Genomic DNA, 14285 nt, shown 5'->3' on the forward strand with positions numbered 1-14285 from the left:
TTGTTCTGTAGATTCGTGAAATATTTTGTTTTTCCCAATCAGCTTTATATTGATAACTTTTTAAAAAGTTACATTAGTTAGCACCTGTTCGTAACACTTGTCCTTGCCTGATAAGTAACCCTATTTAGGAATTTATTCATTATGCTGTATTTAATAAATCTTGGGTGCCATATATATAAATGCTAACATAAGCATATATAGCCTTGGGAAACTAATACGTGATGATTGTTATAGCAGATGTTTTCTGTTGGGGAATCAACATGGAAGAGTGATTGTGGGATAAGAAATACCCACTAAGAGATATTAACTTAAAGAATTGTTAGTCCTCCCAGCTGTAAATAATCAGGCCTTCAAACACAAATCAGGTAAACTGAGAATGTATAGAAATGACATCACAACATATGTTTCTGGGAGAATATTCTTGGGAACAAGGTTTCCTTGTCTGACAACCAATATAATAATACTCAACTCAACCTTCTTTTCTTCACTCAACCACTCAGCAGGTGAGTTGGGCGTTGAAGAGAGAATAGGCCCAACCCATCTGTACCTTATCACCAGCCTCTCAGTGGGGCCTGATAGAGGACAGCTGCTCTTTCTAGAGAGCCAGAGGGAAACAGGAAATAGGGGAGGAAGCTGTGGCAGAGGCTGCAGGTCTCAGTGGGCTCCTACAGGAGACAGACTTTTGTCCAAGGGGAGAGCAGAAGCAGATCCTGGAAAGGGATGAAAAGCTGCTCCCAACTTGGAAACTCGAAGATAGACAGACAGGGAGACCTCACTGAGGAGGGGCTGTGTCAGGCTTGGGACTGGTCTGGATGATTCTTTTGTGTTTATTTTGAAATGTATGTTAATAAGCCAGACCCCAACAAGGGACCCATAAGCCAAATGGAAGTCGGGCACTGCAGAGCTATCCCAAGCCACCAGGGGCGCTCCAAACAACCCTTTCCTATCCTAGCTACATAATTTATGGATATTGATATAGACCTGAGAAGGGTTTGTTTGATCAAGGGTGGAGACTGAAGACTGGCATTCCCAGAGGAGCAGAGTTAAGATTGCAAGAGTAAATCTGCCTTTACTTTTCCCCTTAAATTCTTTCAAGGGCTGCCTGGATTTTTCAAATGAGAGATTCTTCCCTTGAAAAATGTGATTTCATCAAAACTGACATTTCCTGCTGGGCAGCTGGGAGCCTTGGAGATGGGCAGGCAGCATGGGCATCTGGACAGCCAGGCAGCTGAGGAATCAGCCAACTCACAGAACCACAGAACCATAGAATCATAGAATATCAGGGTTGGAAGGGACCTCAGGAGGTATCTAGTCCAACCCCCTGCTCAAAGCAGGACCAATCCCCAACTAAATCATCCCAGCCAGGGCTTCGTCAAGCCTGACCTTAAAAACCTCTAAGGAAGGAGATTCCACCATCTCCCTAGGTAACCCATTCCAGTGCTTCACCACTCTCCTAGTGAAAAAGTTTTACCTAATATCCAACCTAAACCTCCCCCACTGCAACTTCAGACCATTACTCCTTGTCCTGTCATCTGGTACCACTGAGAACAGTCTAGATTCATCCTCTTTGGAACCCCCTTTCAGGTAGTTGAAAGCAGCTATCAAATCCCCCCTCATTCTTCTCTTCTGCAGACTAAACAATCCCAGTTCCCTCAGCCTCTCCTCATAAGTCATGTGCTCCAGCCCCCTAATCATTTTTGTTGCCCTCTGCTGGACTCTTTCCAATTTTTCCACATCCTTCTTGTAGTGTGGGGCCTAAAACTGGACAGAGTACTCCAGATGAGGCCTCACCAATGCTGACTAGAGGGGAATGATCACGTCCCTCGATCTACTGGCAATGCCCCTACTTATACAGCCCAAAATGTCGTTAGCCTTCTTGGCAACAAGGACATACTGTTGACTCATATCCAGCTTCTCATCCACTGTAACCCCTATGTCCTTTTTTGCAGAACTGCTGCCTAGCCACTCGATCCCTAGTCTGTAGCAGTGCATGGGATTCTTCCGTTCTAAGGGCAGGACTCTGCACTTGTCCTTGTTGAACCTCATCAGATTTCTTTTGTCCCAATCCTCTAATTTTTCTAGGTTCCTCTGTATTCTATCCTTACCCTCCAGTGTATCTCCCACTCCTCCCGGTTTAGTGTCATCTGCAAACTTGCTGAGGGTGCAATCCATGCCATCCTCCAGATCATTAATGAATATATCCAACAAAACCGGCCCCAGGACCAACCCTTGGGGCACTCCGCTTGATACCGGCTGCCAACTAGACATGGAGCCATTGATCACTACCCATTAAGCCCAACAATGATCAAAGGGAAATTTGGGTAAACAAGAAAATCAGGTTTTTACCCCCAGGACATCACTGCTTTTAGTGATAAATTATTTATTGCTTCAGATTTACCAGCAGTATCATCCCATATTAAGCCAACAGCTAACTGATTTGGATACTTGGAGACTTTCTATGGGGTCCTGGGGTTCTACCTCTCAGTCTTATCAAAAAGATGACTGAGAAGTGACTTGATTACAGCGTAGACCTTCCTTCATGCGGAGAAAGGACCTGGTACTAAAGGGCACTCTTAATTTAGCAGGACAGGAACCAGTGGCTGGAAACAGAAGCCAGACAAATGTAAATTAGAAAAATTGGGCACAAGTGTTTAACCTTGAGGGCTTGAAGGGGGACACTGACTCCACACTGGCCGGAAAGAGGTTAATGAGGACCTGGGAGCTCAGTCAGCCCTACCCTATTACACCTACGAGAGAGGTCAAACCTTGAGTGAGGAATTAATAGAGGAAAAGCCCAATACAGTAGGGGATGAGCAGGAGAAGGGATGGTTCTCCTGTGCTAGCAACTTGAAGGGCTGGCTGAGGTCAGAAAAAAACTATAGATTGCATGGAGGAAGGCTAGTCTGGGGCCAGAGGATGTCCTGAGACTGATAAATACAAAGAGCCTCTTAGGGGCAGATAACCCTGGTGTAGGACCTCTACATTAGCTTTGTTCACCATAACAAATCTTCTTTCCTTCTGGGACTGTGGAGGAGTGGGCCCAAGAAGGGGCTTTGAGAAAGGCCTAGGGACAGGCTGAGTTAGAAAGTAGCCAAGGGGGAGGCAATGGGAGTGAATAGACAGAGCTGAGCTGCTTACGACAGGGTCCCTGGGCTGGAACCCAGAGTAGAGAGCAGGCCGGGGTTCCCCTACCAGTCTGCCAAGGATGGTGGCACGAAGACCCGCAGAGATGAGCTGGAAGGCCAATGAAATCTGAAGTCAGGCTGAAGATCTGGTGTGCAGCTGCTGAACTACTGTTGAGCTGAACTGAGTTTATCTCAGAAGGGGTGAGATTATATGTGATTTAGCTGGAGGGCCAAGTCACGAGAACTAGACCACAGAAGAGTGGCCAAAGTGACAGTTGGCACGGGGTGCTGAAGAAGAAGACCCTGCTAGGCCATGCCCAAACATGAGGAGGCACGCCAGCCAGGGAGTCACCCTTCCAGAGAAGATGATTAACCACTGGAACAAGCTACCATGGGAAGTGGTGAATTCTCCATCTCTTGATATCTTAAGATCAAATCCAGATGCTTTTCTGAAAGTTGCTTTAACCAATCACACATTATTGGACTAAATACAGAGTTAACTGGGTTAAAAGTAATGTCCTGCTATGTACAGGAGGTCAGAAAAGATGATTCAATGTCTCTGCTGTGAAACTATGAACCTTCTTCTAAAGCAGTTGGTACTAGCCAGTTTAGAGATAGAAGAGCGGGTAAGGTGGATGACTGACCTCCTCTAAAGTGGCAATTCCCATGTTCCTTACAACTGGTAAAGAGAAACACCTTCTTTGAAGCTAGAAGTTGTCTTATCTCCGCAACTTTCTCACTTAGGTTAGGAGTTCACTTGTTACACTTGTTTGTAAGTTCTAAAAATAAATGCAGTATTAACTCTGTCTTTGAGGCAGTTGAAAATTCCCATTAGCAGAAGTTTCCAGGGAGTTGTGGCTCTCTCATGTAATGAATAAGAGGAGGCAGTCACTTTTGGGATCAGTTAAAAGCCAGCAGTGCCAAGTAGGAGAATGGAACTGGGGGTCCTGTGTAGAACTCTCAGATCTCTTTACTGAGGTCCATGAAGATGATGGTGATAGACTCTAGATCCTGTATCATACTCTGTGAAAGACTGCATGAAGAGGTCACATCAGAGAGTCCAGCTTTTGTTATACTTGTTTTTGAGGAAGCACAAAGCTTCTCATCAGATTCACAGAAGGTATGTATATTGTCATGAATGATGTGTAACAGATTTCTTTCTGTGAGACACACCCTGAGCAGACAGTTTAGATGCATGTAGAACACCCTGGGTTTACTCAGCCCTAGCCAGATAAAATGGCAGGAATTTCAGAGGATTTATGATCATTTGTATATCCCCAGTCATTCACTGCATAAAAGCCAACCTCCAGGATTGTTGTTGGTTAAAGCCCAGAGGTCAGTGAGACCCCAGAAGGAGGTAGAGAAGGTTTTCCCTTTCCTTCATCCATCTATCTCTCTTTCTTCATTAATTTGTCATCAGAGTGCTTTTTAGGTTACAAACGATAAAAGCAACCCTATAACACATGAGCTTACAGTTTGATATGACTGAAATAATGTAATTTCTAGCTGACATGAAGAAGAAATAGGCAAGTATTGTATCTGATATTTACATGTCTAGGATTTGTAAACCTGTTAAAACACCCTAAAAAAAGACATAGAATAACAATCAACCTACTAATATTGTACTGCTTAACTAAAACTTCACATACAAATTCACCACTAAGGAATCAGTAAACAATTCAGAGATGTGTGTCACAAGGAGATAGAATCATAAACCATAGAAAGAGTTGGAAAGCATTTTGAGATGTCACCTAGTCCACCCTCCTGTGCTGACCAGCTAGACCATCTCTGACAGGTGTTTGTCTAAGCTGCTTTTCAAATGTCCAATGACAGGGATTCCAAAACCTGCCTTGGTAACCTGTTCCGGGGCGTAACTACCCTTAGAGTTAGAATGTTTTTCTACTATCTAAACTAAATCCATCTTGCTGATTTTGATGGTATTTGCAGGGGAAAGGTCATAGAATATCAGGATTGGAAGAGACCTCAGGAGGTCATCTAATCCAACCCCCTGCTCAAAGCAGGACCAATCCCCAGACAGATTTTTGCCCCAGATCCCTAAATGGCCCCCTCAAGGATTGAACTCACAACCCCGGGTTTAGAAGGCCAATGCTCAAATCACTGAGCTATCCCTCCCCCCAAAGTGTAGAAATCCCAAAGAGCCTCTCCCTACCTCTATAACCAGTTTATACATCAAATAAAATAAAGTAACACCCCCACCCCTCCACAAATGTATCTGTTTCATGTCATGTCCCACAGGCTACTGTTACTGCTTTTTAATTATTACTTTTCTTGCTAGAACCCATGGCAGACACAACAGAGGGAAATAAAACGTCCATTACTGGATTCATCCTCCTGGGCTTTGGGAATCTCCATGAACTTCAAATTCTTCTCTTCCCGCTGTTTCTAGTGATCTACATTGTGACTGTGGCCGGGAACATCCTCTTCATTGCACTAGTTTTGGCTGATCAGCACCTTCACAGCCCCATGTACTTCTTCCTGGGGAACTTGGCCTGCTTGGAGACCTGCTACAGCTCCACCATCCTGCCCAGGATGATGGCTGGTCCCCTGGCTGGGGACAGGACTATTTCATTCAATGGATGTGTCACACAATTTTATTTCGTTGGTTCTCTGATTGCTACAGAATGCCTTCTCTGATCAGTGATGTCTTATGATCGATATTTAGCCATATGCAATCCTATGCGCGATCCAACCCGTGTGAGTCACAGGTCTTACCTGAAGCTCGCAGGTGGCTGTTGGATAGGTGGATTCCTAGGTAATAGCATAAATATGTTATCGATATCTCAGTTAATATTCTGTGGGCCCAATTGTATTGACCATTTCTTTTTGTGATCTCATCCCCCTTGTAAAACTCCTTGTAAAACTCCCTGCAATGACCCTCACCTGATGGAAATGGTGACTTTCACACTCGGCTTGCTTTTCTCACTCGTCCCATTCCTGCTTACCTTCATATCCTACATCTGCATCATCTCCACCATCCTCAGAATCCCGTCCATCACCGGGAGGCGAAAGGCCTTTTCCACCTGCTCCTCCCACCTCATCATGGTGAGCATTTATTATTCAACTCTGCTGACTGTCTATATGTTCCCAACCACCGACATCCTGAGCGACTTCAAGAAATTTCTGTCTGTTGCTTACACAGTCCTGACTCCCTGGTCAATCCCCTCATCTACAGCCTGAGAAACAAAGAGGTCCAGGAGGCCCTGAGGAAAGCTTGTAGAAAGTTCATGTTTGGACCACGCTAACCTGTCAATTTCCTTGGGTTAAAATAGATATAACATGGGTTAGGGTAGGGCCTGAAGCGAATCCTGCTGTAGTCCCAGGTCGTGTTTCCCTGAGCTTCATTGGGCTTCATGTCCTGCTCTTAAAACAGTGTCTCGCACCTTTCCAGGCGACTTTACCCCCTTCAGGACTCTGATTTCTCTTGCCTATCTCCAAGTTTCACCTCACTTAAAAACTGTTTGCTTACAAAATCAGACATAAAAATACAAAACTATCACCGCGCACTGCTACTGAAAAACTGCCGAGTTTCTCATTGTTACCATAAAATTATGAAATAAATGAATTAGAATACAAATATTGTTCTCACCTTTCAGTGTATAGTCTATAGAGCAGTATAGACAAGTCGTTGTCTGTATGAAATTTTAGTTTGTACAGACTTTGCTAGTGCTTTTTATGTAACCTGTTGTAAAACTAGGCAAATCTCTAGATGAGCTGATGTACCCCCTGGAACACCTCTATGTACCCCCAAGCTACACATGGCCCTGGTTGAGAACCACTGCTCTGACAGCCCTGGGAGACAGGCAATTTTGGCAATTAATTGTCTTTGACTACTAGCAGTAAATATGCCCAATGGCTTGTGATGGGATGTTACATGGGGTGGGATCTGAGTTATTACAGAGAATTCTTTCCTGGGTGTCTGGCTGGTGAGTCTTGCCCACATGCTCAGGGTTTAGCTGATCGCCATATTTGGGGTTGGGAAGGAATTTTCCTCCAGGGCAGATTAGCAAAAGCCCTGTTTTTTTTTTTTTTCCTTCCTCTGCAGTGTGGGGCACGGGTCACTTGCTGGAAGATTCTCTGCACCTTGAAGTCTTTAAACCATGATTTGAGGACTTCAATGGCTCAGACACAGATTTGATACAGGAGTGGGTGGGTGAGATTCTGTGGCCTGCTTTGTGCAGGAGGTCAGACTAGATGATCCTAATGGTCCCTTCTGAGCTTAAAGTCTATGATTCCATGAAAATGGACAGCCATCTTGATAGACAGACAGCAAGAAAGACAATTAGATGGATGGACAGATGATTATACAGATGGACAGTTGGATGGATGGATAGTTGGATAAAGAGATGATTAGGTAGATCAGTGGGGATACATGTGCATGCTCTCTGTCTCGCCCCCCCCCCCCGACCCACCCCACATCAGGCAGTGTGCTCTGTAAGTGCCCCAAGGTGCTCATTTGTATGGGTCAGAACCCAGAAATTTGTTCACACTCCATGTCTATTGTCCCTTCATGCGGCATCTGAACCTGCCAGGAAGGAGGCCAATTGGTGTGGTCCACATGTGGCTGCTTGTCCAACTAAGGGCAGGGCTGAATGACCAGGGCTGTGAAATTCAGTTCTGGATTCTGAGACTCACCAGGTTTATTGGGGGTGTTTGGATCTGAGTTTTTTGTCTCAGATCCTGAAGTCAAGGAAGCTTCATTCAGGTCCGTTGCTGCTGTGGATTAGACTGAGACCACCAAGTGATTCCCAGAGCGGCTGGACAGAGCTGCAAGACCGTGGCAATACACACTTGCTGCCAGTGATGCAGATGGCCCCAAGGATGTCTCAGACAGGGGTGCATCTAGCATCAGTCAGTTGAAGGCGCAGCTCTGTGGAGAACCATTGTGCCTGGACATCAGTGGTACGGGCAGCAATCAGGAAGACATTTGGAACATCCGGCTAGCTCCTCACTCTCGTTTTCACCACCCAACTCAGTTGTCCACAGTGGAGCTACTTTCACTTACCCCAGCTGAGGGTCTCCCTTCAGCCGTCTGTTACACAGAAAATTACAACTCTCACAAACACTAACCAAGAATTCATTTCCCAGCACGCACACACTGATACACAGGCAGGCACAAGGAGACACCCAGAGAGACACACACAATGCAGAAATACAGAAAGCAGGCACTCACAAGCATATTCCATATAAGGTGGTTCACACAAAGGCCCCCCCACACGATATGCATCCACACACACACACACAGTAGCACTATCACATACAAAGGCCCTTTGTTTTGAGTTTTTACCAATTTTTACTGAAAATTTACCCCAAGCTATTTTTTTAACCAATTTTCACCCTAATTTTGGACCATTCAAAAATACTGATTATGTTAAAGCCGGGGTTCTCAAACTGGGGGTCAGGACCCCTCAGGGGGTCACAAGGTTATTACATGGGGGATCGTGAGCTGTCAACCTCCACCTCAAACCCCGCTTTTTACTGTGGTTGGACACAGTGTGCAGAAGGCACTTGGAGCTCTATTTCCTTGGCCACATGTATCCTGTCCTTTTTCTGGTGGCTCGTCCAGAAAAGGAGGACAAGAGCTCACTACTGCTACCATCTGAAGGAGTTGCTGGGTTGAGATCAGCTGGTAGAAGGAGGCAATAGCCCGAGAATCCGGGACTTCAAGCCCCTCAAGTGACCTCTTACCTTTATAGACCCCCCCACCCCCCCATCATACACAGCTATTTTAAAGTTTAGCGTGATAGTAAAGAGACCCCTTTTCAACCTTCACCACACAAGAGAGAGCCTGCAGCATTTGTCATTAACTATTTATTTCTCCTCTCCTGGCTCCCAAACTGCTTCTCCTCCCTACTGCCGCCAGCCACCTTCGAGTTCTCCCTCTTCTCTCCCCGGCTCTGCTCACTTGATTGCAGCAGCTCAGCGGATGGTCCAGCTTTACTCCTTCACTTCCATTCTTCTTCCCTTCTTTGGGTGGCTGCATTTGCCATTGAGCAGCTGATGGAAATCCCTGAGTGCTCGGCCTAGGCCAGGGGTCTCAAACACGCGGCCTGCGGGGCTATTTCTCTAGGTGAGCAGCTCCAGGCCAGAGCTCAATGCCGTCCTGCTCCCCAACCCCCTGCCATGAGCCCCCGGCCTGCACCCCAACCCCCTGCTGCACCCCAACTTCCTATCCTGAGCCCCCTTCTGCATCCCACAACACTTCTGCACCCCAACCTCCTGCCCTGAGCCTCCTGCCTGCACCTCAACCCCGGGCTGCACCCCAACTCCATGCCCTCAGCCCCCTGCTGCATCCCACATCCTTCCTGCACCCCAACTCCCTATCCTGAGCACCCTTCAGCATCCTGTACCCCTTCTGCACCCTAACCCCCTGCCATGAGCCCCTGCCTGCACCCCAACCCTCTGCCACACCTCGCACTCCCTCCTGCACCCCACATCCCAACCCCCTGCCCTGAGCCTCCTGCCTGCACTCCCGCCTGCACCCCACACCCCAATCCCCTGCCACACCTCGCACTTCCTCCTGCACCCCACACCCCAACCCCCTGCCCTGAGCCTCCTGCCTGCACTCCCACCTGCACCCCACACTCCAACCCCCTGCCGTGAGCCCAGTGCCTGCACCTCAACCCTCTGCCACACCTCACACTCCCTCCTGCACCCCACATCCCAACCCCCTGCCCTGAGCCTCCTGCCTGCACTCCCGCCTGCACCCCACACTCCAACCCCCTGCCATGAGCCCAGTGCCTGCACCCCAACCCTCTGCCACACCTCACACTCCCTCCTGCACCCCACACCCCAACGTCCTGCCCTGAGCCTCCCGCCTGCACCCCACACCCCAATCCCCTGCCACACCTCACACTTCCTCCTGCACCCCACACCCCAACCCCCTGCCCTGAGCCTCCTGCCTGCACTCCCGCCTGCACCCCACACTCCAACCCCCTGCCATGAGCCCAGTGCCTGCACCCCAACCCTCTGCCATACCTCACACTCCCTCCTGCACCCCACATCCCAACCCCCTGCCCTGAGCCCCCTGCCTGCACCCCAACCCTCTGCCACACCTCACACTCCCTCCTGCACCCCACATCCCAACCCCCTGCCCTGGCCCTCCTGCCTGCATCTCAAACCCCTACTGCACCCCAACTTCCTGACCTCAGGCCCCTGCCGCATACCACATCCTTCCTGCACCCCAACCTCCTGCCCTGAGCCCCCTGTCTGAACCCCAACCCTCTGCCACACCTCGCACTCCCTCCTGCACCCCACCCCAACCCCCTGCCCTAAGACTCCTGTCTGCACCTCAGCCCCCTGCTACATCCCACATCCTTCCTCCACCCCAACATCCTATCCTGAGCCCCCTTCTGCATCCCACACCCCTTCTCCACCCCAACCTCCTCCCGAGCCGCCTGTCTGAACCCCAACCCCTCTGCCACACCTCACACTCCCTCCTGCACCCTGCACCCCAACTCCCTGCCCTGAGCCCCCTGCACCTCAACTCCTGCTCTGAGCCCCCACACACACCCCTCCTCCCCCTCTGGGGGCAGGGCTGGGGACAGTGATGGGGGGTGTCAGCGATGCGCTCCTCCGGCCAATGAACTAATCCTCAGGCGGCCCTCATGGTCATTTGAGTTTGAGACCCTGGTCAAGGCTCACAGGCCCAGCAGCTAAAGCCAAGCCCCACTGAGAGCAGGGGGAGATTAGCCTGGAGTGTCAGGAGTGGAGGCTTGGCCCATGGGGACCCAGGCACTGCCGCTGCTGCCACCTTCATGGTGAATCCTCCAACGCCTCGCCAAAGGGCTCTTCCACATTCTGCAAACTGGCCTCACAGGCTGACTGTCTAGGAGAACAGAAACCCTTTGTTAGAGCCGGAGAGGCTCTTGCCACGGCTCCCTGAGGGTCACAGTCAAACACCTGCGAGTCTCTAGGAGGCTCTCAAGCAGTTCCCTGCTCAGGCACTTGGCACCCACTAGCCATGGTCTCTGACAGCAACATTGCCAAGGGGAGCTCAGCAGATGGTCCCTTTTATGGCTTCCTGAGTGGGAGGGAGGTTGGTCTTGTCATTTAAGGCCTAGTGTCAGAGTCAGGGCTCCTGGGTTCTCTGACTTTGGAAGTGGCTGGAGTCTAGTGGTTGGAGCTGGATTGGTATCAGTCCCACACTTCCTTCCTGCCCCTGTCAGGGATGTCGTGTGTGACCTTGCAGCCAGTTGCTTTCTATCCCTATGCCCCAGCGAACAGGGATAATACTGACCCACCTCAGAGGGGCTGGCAGGGGCAAGGTGGGGCTCCAAGTGGCCCTCCCTGAATGTTTCAATCAGTTGATTGTGGCAGCTCTACTAAGGCAAGGAAGGAATTTGAGCCTTGGGGAAGTTTTTAATCTAAGCTAGTAGAAATAAGCTTAGGGGGTCTTTCATGCAGGTCCCCACATCTGTACCCTAAAATTCAGAGTGGGGAGGGAACCCTGACATGCGCTGACCTTAGAACCTAACCCCCACGTAAGATGTGACTCCACTGTATTCATTTTTGATAGTTTAGCGACGCTCCAGGGGGAGGGGAGGTGGGAGGCGCTGGCCTCTCCTTTTGCCTCTCAGTTAGGGCTCAGTCTATAATCAGCTTGGCTAGGCCCCAGGCTGTGCAGCCCAGGGGAAAGCACCCTGTTACAGGCCTGCTCTGCTCACTCCCACTGTTCGTGGCCTGGGGTCCTTGCTCCCCATTTCACACCTGGTTTCCAGAGGGACTGAGGACACACAGGCTCCTCTGCCTGGAACTGGAGTTTGCTCGTTCTGGTGACTCTGACATTCAGAGGCTGACAGGTATTGTGAGGGGGCTGGAGAAACCCCCCTGCTGCGGGAAGTGGAGCTGGAGACCGGAGATCCCAGGTGATCAAGACTACCGGATGCTCTCTTCATGCCCCAGGGGCTGGAGTCTCCTGCCAGAAATGCTCTCAGGAGTCCAGGTTCGAGGACGTCTCTGGAGAGCCCCTTCCTAGGAAGGAAACCAGGGTTGTAGGATGATGGAGAAGTCTCTGTCCCAGAACTGGGAGCCAGGAACAGGGGAAGCTCCCAGACAGGCTATGCATCGGGGATGCCATTTCTCCCCCAAGAGACCCACACGCCCCAAGGAGTAAATGGCTCTTACCTCCATGAGGGACTGGGCTCTTCCATCTAAGCCTCTTTGAGAGCCAGCATTGCTTGCTTGGATGGGAGGAGGTGACCTGTCCCCACTGCTCCCTGACGTGGCTCAGCTACAGGATGTGCCCGTCTGGGAGGCTGTGCCAGATCCCAGGGCCTGGAAGACAGCTGGGAAGGAGGCTCCTATTCCTGTCATACCTAGAGACCCCATAGAAGGGCCAAGGAGAGAATAAAGGGCAGGAGATGAAGCCAGCCCTGAGCCTCTGTCCCACCCCCACCTCCTCAAAAGTGGAGCTTTCCGAGCTCCAGTGGGGCTGTGGCCCTGACACAAGGGCCTTTCTGCACCACATGGGCGCAGCAGGAATGGGAGGGGGGTAGACCAAGGAAAGGGGGAAGGGGAGTGGGTGCAAGGGAAAGAGGTCCTGCCCCATATGAAGGAATTTGGGGGGCAGAGGGAAGAACCCTGCTCCACAGAGAGGGGGGGGGGGGGAGAGTTTCTGTGAGTGCCAGGGGGCTCCATTTCCCCTTCCACTAGCTCTCCCTCTCGCTCTCCCACTCCGAGGGGAGCCACTCCCGCTGGCCCAGTCTGGTCTGGCCCAGAGTCTGCAGGGTAGCAGTGGGCCCATAATAGGGCTGGGTGGTTTTGACAGGATTGGGACTCACCACCATGGCGCCTCCCGCTGGTCGCTCCGGGAATTAGCTCACTCCATGGGGAATGCCCTCTGCTGGCAGCATCCCATCCATCTCTTGTCCTCTGTTGGCATCGGGACCCGCGTTGCTCACCTCTTGACAGTGTCCTTCAGGCCACTTTCCCTCCAGCAGTGCCCACTAGTCCATCCTCACCCCATTCCAGGGGGTGGGGATTAGCAACACTCCTGCACCTGCCTCGGTGGCCAACCACAACCCCCAAAGTCTAGCCCCTTGTCTCAAGGGCCAGTTCCAATTTGTCTCGGCCATCGGATGGCCAGGTGCAGTACTGCCCAGCCCGAGATACTGGTCTCCTGCCCGGGAGACAGACCTTCCCCCATGAAGTTCTGGGATAGACTACCTGCTGCTCGCCGGGGCAGCCTTTATATAGGGCCTAGCCTAGCCCTGATTGGCTGGCTCTAATCTCGGCCCTGACTGACTCTCATTTGGGCCTTCTCTGATTGGCTGCTAGCCTGTGCAGTCGCTCTGGCCTACTCTAGCGCCCTCTTGCATGGGGGTGGAGCAGCCGCCGCACCTCAGCGATCAGCTGTCGCAACCAGGTGCGGGGCCGGCTCCAGGCACCAGTGGAGGAAGCCCACGCCTGGGGCGGCATTCCGTCCATTCTTGGGGCAGCACAGGCCAGGCGACTTTTTTGGTTTTTGCACTTCGGCAGTTCGGGTGGCGGCAGTCCAAGTGGTTGGGGGTTTTCTGGTTTTCTTTTTGCTCGCTTTGGCAGTCCGAGCGTTGTTTTTTGGGGTTTTTTTTTGCTTGGGGCGGCAAACATGGTTGAGCCGGCGCTGCTGGGCTGAGGTCGCTCAAGTGGTCAGCCTCTCAACACAGTGTATCGGGGTGGCTCAGGCCTGGGCAGGGCCCAAGCACCCCACAAACAACCAAACTTCAAGGGCGGGCCCTGGCCTGGGTGGAACCCTGGCAGCCAGCAAACAGACAGACTTGATAGGGCTGGCTCTAGCCTGGGCGGGGCCCTGGTGGCCAGCCAACAAACAGTTCCTGTCCTGGGCTACAGCCTCCTTGCACCGTGTAGGGAGTCAGCCACCTGGGGTGGGGTGGCAGGGGGACGCGGTCCCACCCTCCTCCCCCGCGTCCCAGCCCAAGGCGCTGGCAGGGGCAGGGTTGGTTGCCCCTGCGTCGGTGGGGATCCAGCCGCAACACGCCGACTGAGTCGCGCCGGGCTCTGCAGCCAGCAGCTCCCGGGCTGCCCCTGGGCTACTTCCTGCCTCCCTGGGGTTTGGTAGCTGTGGCCTCCAGGCCTCTTCCGGTTCCTTGGGGAAAACTGCAGTGGGTACTCCGGGCCAGTCCTCGTCCATGCTTGGAGTTA

The 14285-nt window shown here is 51.2% G+C and overlaps 1 pseudogene; it reads left to right on the forward strand.

The window, feature by feature from the left end:
* The first annotated feature begins 5423 nt into the window (after nt 1–5423).
* On the forward strand, nt 5424–6560 carry LOC135975546 (olfactory receptor 6N1-like; annotated as a pseudogene).
* Nucleotides 6561–14285: the final 7725 nt, after the last annotated feature.

This window comes from Chrysemys picta, chromosome 13 (assembly GCF_011386835.1).
Source record: "Chrysemys picta bellii isolate R12L10 chromosome 13, ASM1138683v2, whole genome shotgun sequence".
Classification (NCBI taxonomy): Eukaryota; Metazoa; Chordata; order Testudines; family Emydidae; genus Chrysemys; species Chrysemys picta.